The sequence below is a fragment of the Lygodium microphyllum genome, chromosome 1, assembly GCF_053477565.2.
Source record: "Lygodium microphyllum isolate KBCC chromosome 1, Lygodium_microphyllum_v1.1.10, whole genome shotgun sequence".
Classification (NCBI taxonomy): domain Eukaryota; kingdom Viridiplantae; phylum Streptophyta; class Polypodiopsida; order Schizaeales; family Lygodiaceae; genus Lygodium; species Lygodium microphyllum.
The window spans coordinates 134,310,844-134,319,995 of record NC_141135.1 but is presented as its reverse complement, the minus strand read 5'-3'; positions in this window follow the sequence as shown (position 1 = coordinate 134,319,995).

Sequence of the window (9,152 nt, the reverse complement as noted above, 5' to 3'; positions counted from 1 at the left end):
AGAAGGTGCAATGATGGCACATCAATGAATCTTGCTTTCTTGGTATCATACAATGGGGTGGTACATTTTACATTTTTTTAAAGACCTCTTTCAAATGTTTGGAGAAGCTACAATCTCAACGACTTCTGAAAGTATGCTTGTGGATGGCTTGCTATTTTTATCATCTTACGTGGATTGTCCCTTTTCTTTTTGGATAGTCTATGATATCCATATGTAATTATTGGCGTTTTCCTTTTCATTGATAAGGTTGGTGGTGTGATGAAATAAGGCATACCAAGGAGGCTATAGAACAAAGAAGGAGAAAGGCACACATGTTGGCCACTCAAGCATCTAAGAACTTTGGAGCCAACAATGACATCTTCAATGGCCTAGAATTTTAAACATTTTATTGATCATGTTCATGCCACCTTGGAATGTTTATTCAAAGCAATCTCAAACGGCATCTTGGTATGCCTTCTTTCATCACACCGACAACCTTATCGATGAAAAGGAAAACACCAATAATTACATATGGATATCATAGATTATCCAAAAAGAAAAGTGACAATCCACATAAGATGATAAAAATAGCAAGCCATCCACAAGCATACTTTGAGAAGTCAAACATTTGAAAGAGATCTACAAAAAATGTCAAATGTACCACCCCATTGTATGATACCAAGAAAGCAAGATTCATTGATGTGCCATCATTGCACCTTCTTTCAGTCACACATGTTCATATTATTGGGAGAGTTGGCAAGCACTAAATTTGGAATGGTCCACCACAAAACATGTAAGATAGAGGATCGTCCGTTTTCGAATGCCATGTGGAGATCTATGGACCACGTATAATTAAGTATTTACATTGACAACGTAGAAGAAGGTGAAAATGTGATTGATACACATTATTGCCAAATATAATATATATATCATGAGCTATGTGAACGAGCATACAATCTAAAAAACTAAGGATTAATTAATTTGATAATTATAAAACCTCGTGGTCTACAATATTTATGGTGAAATACAAATCCACGTTCTTAACCAATAAGAAAACTTTGATTGAACTAGGAATCTTTACTTGTGAAAATGCAACATATAATTGTCCATGGAGACAACTAAGTCTCAAGGTATAGCCCCATATAGCTCAAACTTTACTTTGGACCTTATTAATAGTTGTAAAAAATGCTAATTGAATGGGAAATCATATTCTTCTTGTAACCAATAGTACACTTGCTAATTTTTTTTAAAAAATGTGATTCTAGGAATAAAAATTGTAGCTACATAAGTGTTTTGACTTCCAACACTTTTCTAAGAAACTTTTTGCATACCATTCAAGTATTATTACATAGACTCATTGCAAGGTTAAGGTTCTTCAAGAGTATGATAGAAGTACTTTTTGAAAAGCACTAGATAATGGAGGGGAAAACCATATTCAAGATTAATAGAGTTAAGGTACTCGGTTGAGTAAAGGAAATAATTAACATCACTCTCGACTATGGAATTAGTATTATAATACATTTTCTCATTCTCACTCATTTTTTGAAGGTTGCAAAATGCAAGGCATCAACATCTTTGTTATGTGAGGCCAAAATAGCCCATCCATTGAAGAAAGACACATAATTGTGCATATAAAGAATATCCATGTAGACATGTAAAATGAGATCAACCATGGTAGCATTATGCTAAAATCATGTGTGATGGAGTAACCATATAGTTCCATCATGTAGACAAGTCTCACCATTTGCAAGAGAAAGAAGATAGTCAATGAAGCTTTGATTCCCAATATTGACATTTCTAGATTGTCACTCACATAATATGAAGTAACCACAAAATTTGCACATGATTCCAAAGAGAAGAATAGCAAAGAGTTGCATCCATTATCTATTCATAACCACCCTTGGAAATAACTCAATATCTAACAAAAGGCACCACTAAAAAGAATTATCTTTCTCCCAAATGTTTGGTCGCATCTCTCAAAGTCCTATCTAGTGCCTCAAAAGCATACCAATGCATCATAAGCACTTCAATCCAATATAATAAAGTAAGTTGCTAATAGCAACTTTGCATTTATACTTGAACAAGGATGTTGTAGCAATGTATGTTGCTTAGCTCTAGAGGAATCTTGAATCTTGAGTGTGGGGAGCATCCCTTTGGCAACAACAATGCTATTGTTGCTATTATTGTGGGGAGCATCCCTTTGGCAACAACAATGCTACAATTCCAAATGATATTGTTGCTAGCACAAGTTTACCTTCCCCCCTTAATCTTGCTATTGAAAATTGTATAAGTTTTTCTTGACCCTCTAGGACCATCCAAAAATAACACAATACTTCGAAAATTGTTCACAATAGCAAGCATATAGAAAAATACCCTCCTTTGATACCCATTCAAACTAGACTCCATTTGCAATTGCACTCTATTTACATCTATCTCATCGAGTTTCAAAGGATTACCATAAGCTAAAATAAATTATCTATCTATCTCATGTATTTTCTCAAGTTCATTAAGGCTTCATTTGTGTTTTCGCAAGTATCTTCTAAATGCATCGATCCAATATTGAAGGAATTTTCTAGAATAACAAGAATTTCACCATGAGCAAAAGATGAGCAGTGGATAATATTTTATGTCATCTCCACTTTAAATCACTCCAATAATTAGCCCAAATACACCGGGTCACAAAAAAATCAACAAAGTTACAAAAAGTAACTACAAGTGTTTGCTTGTTTGTACCATCATTTCTTCCTTCATGCACATGAACCACTCATGATCACTTCCCAACAACATACATGGGTAGTAAAACTCACCTTTGTTAGATGGAATAAAAGAAATACAGCCATACATATGTCATTTTTTTGCTTCATTCCATGATTTTCTTTTTGCATTCCAAACCCATTTTTAGAAAAGTCTTAGTACAACAACTCATTTGCATCCGAATTTGACTCATTTCAAACAAGGCACTCTATTAAGGGCATATGTTATATGTTCTCATTAGAAAAACTAGTTATCATATTATCATTATCATGAAGTGTCACTATGCTTTCCCTTGCAACTATATTTCTAAGAAATGCATATCCAATTTCTCATTATACAATTTACAATTATAGATGCTCTAACATATCTTAGAAGTAGAGGCATATTCAACAACAATGCAAATTTGAATCTCATCAACGCAACCACAACATCTAGATCCACTAAGTGCATTCAAGGAATTGCCTACCATAGACTAGAACTCAACAATAGCACAATCATGCCCTTTACAAAACATACTTCTAAAGATATTTCATTATAGCCATTGGCGAGCAAACCTCCATGTTGATATGTGTGGGAGCTTTCACTCAACCGCCAAGACTCTCGGACCGCTTATTGTTTCAAGCGTTCCAAGCCGAGCATTAATGGCTACCTCTCACATAATTGACGCGCCATGCATACCTACGGGTGTAGTGAGCTTACCTTGATGCCGTTCGAGTTACCTCCTCTCCCGCGCACTCCGGTAGCTTCACGATCCAAGTGCAAGCTTAAAGCAAGCTCCATCCTTAAGCTCCACGCTCCAAGCTCCATTGCCGCGAGCAAGAGAAGAGAGAAGAAGAGAGGAGACGATGGAGAGCTTCTCCTCCTCGGTCCCTCACCCTCACACACTCACTCCCTCACACTCCCACACTCCCTCTCTCAAGCACAAGCTCAAGCAAGCAAGAAGAAGAAGAAGAAGAAGAAGAAGAAGAAGAAGAAGAAGAAGAAGAAGAAGAAGAGGAGAGCTACTTTTGGCCACACACAAGAATGAGCTTCTCATTCACTTTTCAACTTTATATACAAAACCCTAAATCCCTTTTGGGCGGTCATCCCCTTTTTCCCTTTTTTATATGGCCGGCCATAGTCTAGGCCATTTTTCCCATTGTCCTTCTATCTTCTAGCTTCCTTTCCACCGCCCGTCTACATTTACAAATTGCACGGGTGAGAGCCCGGCGCTCTTCTACAAGATTTCAGGGTGCGCCTTTTTATTTTAAAATGCGCCTTTCCCCTTTTGCCTTGCCTTGGACTTTTAAGGTTGCCCTTGCGCTTTTGGCCTTTTCTCCTTTTCTTTCTTTAGTCGGGCTACCTTTTTTCCGCCTTTGCCCTGTGTCTTTTCCACTTCTTTTTGCTTTCTTCGTGTTGGGGTTAACATTACCCCCCTCCTAGACGAGTGCCAGTCCCATGGCACTCACCATCGTAGGTAGCAGGCTGTAGCATGCACCGAAGACATGGGTGACAAGGACGCCTGTGGTTTTTGTGGAGGAGTGTTGGTGGTGGTGTGGCAGAAGGTCGTGGGGGCCTGATGGTGGCCCAGGTGGTTGGTGGAAGGTTGTTGGAGTTGGTGGTAGGGCTATGCTGTGTTGGGGATTGCATTGATGGCTAGCACAAGTGTTGGTTTGTTAGGGATTCTGCACATGACGATTCTTTGCGGGCTTGTCGGATGGTAAGGGACAAGCGTTCACAGTTGCGTGTTGATGAAGAGCGAACAACACCTTATACCTGCAATTGGAAAACCTCACATGTGGTCTCTCCTTAAGGGGTAGTGCTAGTCTTCTTATCGTGCACAAGACATATTTGATTAGTTTGGGAGACAGGTCGAACTCTAAGCAAGCTAAGAGTATTGTCCTGCACTTGAGGACCCAAACTGTGCATATACTTTGGTGCAGATATTATGTAAGTGCTCATGCATACTTAGATATTACGTAGTTAGAAGACTGTGGGCTAGTTTCTCATAACAATGCGTGGATGAAGCAAAGTTGTCCATGTGGAGAAGGAGTACACGTGAAGGTATATGAGACATCCTTTGCATTGTGACTGCACGATGTAGCGTAATTGAATACAAGGACACCGCACTTTCAGTAGCTGGAAACTATTGGACTTGCTTGATGAGTACGGTGTACTTTTCATGGCCAATCGTGCGGTGCTTTTATCACCACTGATTGCAATGGTACTAAGGCAGAGTGCAAAAGAAAATTGTGCAAGTGGGTCAGGGTGACAGGTCTAACCCTAGGCGAGACAAGCTCCCCAGGTATGTCCTGCCCTTGATGTGCCCTGAACAATTGTGGGTGAGTGTAAGGGGCTAGGGGACTAGGGACGAAGCCGGTCGACCAAGGTCACCCGCCGTACCTAATTTGAGGACCCCTAGGTGCTGTGCTGTGATCGTGGGTGCTTCTTATTTTTCCATTCATTTCTTTATATATATATATATATATATATATATATATATATATATATATATATATATATATATATATATATATTGCCTGAGTACAACCATTACAATATGTTGAGGCTATGAGCCTTTCAATGGGTTGGAAAATGTCAAGCTTCGAAGGCTCAGAAAATGAATAGTACAATGATGATGGTGCCTAGCCTCGTTGTTAGAGTAGTTGGCGAAAGGGGGAGATACACTTGAGCTATTGCAACCCTCCTTGCGGCACATGCAATGTGGGTACAACTGAGGTAACGACTGCCGTGAGCCAACTATAGAGCTTGACCCAAAAAGGGGGCGTGGCCCAGGAATGTTTTGTGGGCCATGCAATGTGGGCGGTTGGCAAGGGTGCTTTCGGCAACGTGGCTTTGCTGCGGCTCGTTGTGGGGTTGTGGGTGTTGCGGTGATTGGGCATCGAACATTTTCGCACAAGGACCTGTATCATCCTGCATCCACTTGTTGCTTCATGAGAGCATATGCATTGTGTATGTCGCAACTATAATAAACCCGTGCAATGCAAGGAGACATCACTTAGTTGACTAGACACTTATCACCTGCGCTTGATTAGCTTTTTCTTTTGCTAAGGCGTAGCATATATTAAATGCAAATATGATAAGTTCATACAAGTCAGGAACATGTCAACACTTAACCATTTAAAAACAAAAAGTCCTGGCCAGTTATCATTTGGTAAGCCCTTCATGCATTATGGGCTACTCGATCTGTACGAGGCAAGGCGATTCTGGATGGCCGGGTGATTGGGGCTCTGCTAGTGTGGGGCTCCCACGGGGGTGAGCAGGGAACATATCAGCCAGGATATGAATGGTGTAATCCCGGCTCGCTACCGTCTCCAGAATTTCTTTAAATAATTCATTAAATTCTTCTCGTTTCTGAGCTGCCTTTTCTACCTTTGAGCGTCTGGGGCCCGAGCGGGAGATGGGAGTGCGTACCACTAGTGTTGTGGCCTGTTGCAGGTTTCGAGTCTCGACTTTCTGGACTGGAGGGTTCTTCGGCCTTCGCCCTGGAAAATGTCGCTTAGGGCCCCGCTTCTTGGCATACCTCTTGATGGTGGGCACATAGCACTTTGGTGGAGGAGCGCGTGCCACATGCTCCCGCCTTCTGCGAAGAGCGTCTTTGCAAGCCAACTCTTCATGATTCTCCATGCGTTCCGCCAAAAAAAAGAAAACCTGTAAGGTGCGAACCAAGGGTTAGACCTTGATACAGGAGACAAGTGTTTGCATGGAAGGGATTTTAGTGTGGTTTATGAAGCGCATATGACAAGAAGGGGAGGGGTGAGGCATGCGGTGTTTGTTGTAGGGGAATGGTCCCCATGCTGATGTTCGCATTGCCTCCAGTCATTAGCATATATTAGTTTATGCTAAGTCGCGTGGACTGGTTGTCGTGGAGTGGGACAGGGTACATCCTCGGGAGGATAGACCAAAAAGGGAAGAAGGTGTATAGAAAGAGACTCCACCCTGTCTACATCATCAGAGTTGTTGGTCAAGGCCTCCTATGGCGGCAATATGGGTTGCATGTCCTTCACCTGGAGGTGGGGCTGATCACTCGGCTTTTAAAAGTGTGATGTGAGGAGGACCTGAGGAGCTTAGCCTGTCAAACCCGACTCTTCTCCCTGCGCTTGACTATCATTGCTTGCGTGTGTTGATATTGTTTATACATGGTGACACAAAAATCAGTGTTTATTTATGTACATATCTATGAATCCATGTCACATCACGAGGATAAGAACCAAGTGTAGAACTCGGGGTTGTACCGGAGCATGGCACACGCATTTAGTATTCATGGCAGCTGACTTAATACTAATAGATATTTTGCCACGTCGAGTAGCATGGAACCTTGACCGAGTCTACTGGCAATATGTAACTCCTCTTCGGTGAGAACCTTATCAATCAAAGGGCCCTGTAGCCTAGTCCCAGCCAAGTCCGCACCCCGAATGTCAGTGAGCACTCGAAGGGAAGTTGGTGCCACGTAGGTTGGGTCTCTTTGAGACCGCCATTTGGCCAATCGCTCTTCTGAGACCGTCATGATCTGAGCCCCTAGTTCGGCCATTACGATGTGGATTTCGCACCAACGCCACTCAAATTGACTTTGGCCTGTTGATAGTTGCTTTAGTAGCTCTATGTCTACGAGATTCGGTCAACAGAGCACTTCATTGAACGTGACGGTTAAGCGTAGTTCGTCAGCCTCCTCGTCAGGATGAGTCGCATTTGTTCATGCAGGAGCCTATCGTAGTGCCCGTTAAGATGTTCTTGTTCTTCCCATGATAGAGGAAAGGTCAAGTAATCTCCAAGCTGTTCCTTGGGGATCATGCCCACGTCTGCAAGGACGTAGACATGCGCGACCACTTTGAGCTTAGCCTCCAACTCAATTAAGCATTTTGCGACACTTCTATGTTCAACAAGGGCTTGCTCGGTTGCTATCTCATGCAAAGTTCTAAGAGTTTCCTTAGGCTTTAGCATGGTTGGGGGCTCAGGCCTAGCGGTCCACACTAGGTTTTCTTATGCTCTTGGGGTTCTCACATTTCTCATGAGGTTTTGCTGTTATTTCGTCCTGGTTCTTCTCGGATGTGACTGGTATAGATTTGTCACCCTATTGTGACAGCGTTGTATCCACTCTTGATTGATCAATGCGAGTTCTATTGTCAGTGGATAGAGTGTTGCAAGCAACTGTTGATGGCAACGGTTGCTTTGGTTTCTCAGAATACATAGATGTGTCTGAGATTTCACCGCTATTAGGAGAGGCATCAGTGGGTTCATTGGTGGATGGACTCGATGCTTTATTCATCAGCTCTCCAGTGCCCTTCGTCTCAATGTTCTTTGGGTCCACAACCACATGCATCTGTTGTTGTTTTCTCTGCTTTCTCCTCTTTTTCTTAGTCAATGAAGGTGCCTCTTTCAGCAACTCAGGACCTGGGCTATATTGACCGTTGATGTGCTTGGTCGGGCTTCAGCATTTCCCTTCTCTAGTGTGTCCTTATGGGACATAGCCGTGGTTTGCTGAATAGCCTTGCCCGGTTGTGAGGGCACAACTGTCACCCTTTTCGAAGAGTCTAGCTTTTCAACCAACTCCCTTGCGTTTAACTCCTCCATCATAGGCTTTAGGCACTTTGCAGGTGCTGGAGTTGTCGAGGGATTTGGTTGCGACACCTCCTCTACAGGTAAATTTCTAAGGACACGTTCCACAAGGGGCATTGTCACAGCCAAGGGCTGTGACTGCTGTGGTCCCTGATTGGAAGTAGTAGCAGCTAGTTTAGTGGGCTGGCTACCCTTGGTGGATTGCGGTGTCAAGTCCCTAGGGCGATCAGAAGTGGTTGTGTCTTTTGTTGGCCTTTGAGCACTCATTTGTGTAGATTGAGCATGAGTTGATCTGGTCACATTAGGTGGCTCAGGCATATCCTTGGGTCGAGAGCTACAGATGGCATCATGTCCCACCTCCTTGACGGTTGGAAGCTTAGATGGAGATAGAGATTGGAATTGAGCAGTCACCCTTGACAACTGCTGTAGTGCTTCCTGTGTCTGTTTGGGAGAAGAGGGCATAGGAGATCTAGGGCTCCTAGGTGGATGTGGCACTAGCTGAACGATTTTCTCAAGGCTATTAGATGATTGTGCCATTTGCTTTGTTGAGAAATCAGCCTTGCCTTGAGCAATGTTGTGCCTATGATGCTTGTTCTCCTCTTGGGGATTCAAAGGCTCCTTGGGCACTAATGATTTTTGTGCACGCTCAGTGGCTGCATCTGATGTCCGCTTGTCAAGCACACTAGGCTGAGGATCTACTTTTTGATAGGCCATGTTTGGTTTCTTGATTTCAGTAGTGACGGGCTCAATCACTCCAATATTTTTGGTTTGAAACTTGGCCTTTTGTTTAGTTTTCCTCCTACGCCTCTTTGCTTTGGACATAGTTTGGGCTTCTGATAGAGGTGGCCTAGTAGGGAGTTTGG